Source organism: Pteropus alecto, unplaced genomic scaffold, assembly GCF_000325575.1.
Source record: "Pteropus alecto unplaced genomic scaffold, ASM32557v1 scaffold7, whole genome shotgun sequence".
NCBI lineage: Eukaryota > Metazoa > Chordata > Mammalia > Chiroptera > Pteropodidae > Pteropus > Pteropus alecto.
This window is the reverse complement of record NW_006494614.1, coordinates 12,307,385-12,308,635: the sequence shown is the minus strand read 5'-3', so window position 1 is coordinate 12,308,635 and position 1,251 is coordinate 12,307,385. Positions and strand designations below refer to the sequence as shown.

General features: G+C 32.1%; 1 pseudogene; it reads left to right on the top strand.

Annotated features, from left to right (window-relative positions):
• Nucleotides 1-912: 912 nt before the first annotated feature.
• LOC112474735 lies at nucleotides 913-1,031 on the top strand (annotated as a pseudogene).
• The last annotated feature ends 220 nt before the right edge of the window (nucleotides 1,032-1,251 follow it).

Below are 1,251 nucleotides of genomic sequence, written 5' to 3'. Positions count from 1 at the left end.
CTTCATAAATGTGAAATTGAGGTCAGACCTTTTGCAGCCCAAGAGGTTTTCATATGGTTTTTTTACCAGTATCAAAAGGTTTAATATGGTCATTGTATTTGGTGAATATAAAGACATTCAGCAACTTAAAATGGTAGAAATTGTGGTATTTAGAATCAGATGATATGATTAAAGTCTCAGTGCCACTATAAAAGTGACTTTTTTTAAAAGTGGCATTTGTTAAAACCCTATTTCCTCTTTTGAGCTTCAATTGCCCTACCTGTAAAATGAGAATAAGTATAACATTCTTGTTATTTATGGTAATTATGTTCTATATCATCACCATGAACACTGGATTAGCAAATACTAAATTATTGTTCCTAAGGGAAATATAAGGTTAGATTCCAACAAATCTCTGGTAACAATATTTTTGTCAACCTATCGCTACATACCTTGGTTTAAGTGTGTTTTTGCTTAAAGACACCTTATTTAATATATATTGTTGATTCATGAACATTAAACTCATAGCCAACAGTGCTATAACTCATGATTGAATAAATCTTATCTGATATGTGTTTTTTCTATAAGGCACATCACAGCCTTCTCGCATTTAGGAATATTAGACAGCACTTCAACAGTATACTTGGGAGCCATTTTAAAAAGCAAAATCACCAACAAAAAGCACAAAAAATGCAAAAAAAAAAAATGACACTAAATAGACTTCAAAAAGGACACTATTTGACAAAATGAGAGCTAAATAAGAAGGTGGACCTTAGCTGGAAATGAGCATGATGGGCACTGAGCATACAAATGTCTATGAAAACACCACAGTTGTTGATTTGGGGAGTACAAATAAAATTTATTGAGTAAACAAATTAGCAAATATGGACTCTATAAATAATGAGAATCAACAGTGTATCATAACTGTTTTTAGTCTATGGCCATGCCACCCTGAACAAGCCTGATCCCATCTGATCTTGGAAGCTAAGCAGGGTCAGGCCTGGTTAGTACTTGGATGGGAGATCACCTAGGAAGACCAGGTGCTGTAGCTGTAAAAAATAAAAAATAAGAGATTGTAAGCGGACAAGTTCCTTGCAATCTGTGAGGTCAACCAAGGGTTGCCTCGCCTAAAAAAATAAAATAAATTAAAAATAAAAATAAAAATAACTATTATTAAAGGTTAAATAAGTTAATAGTTAATATGTACAAAAACACATTTATAAATGATAAAACACAAAAATTATAGTCTAAGCTCTTGGACTGTACTAAAAT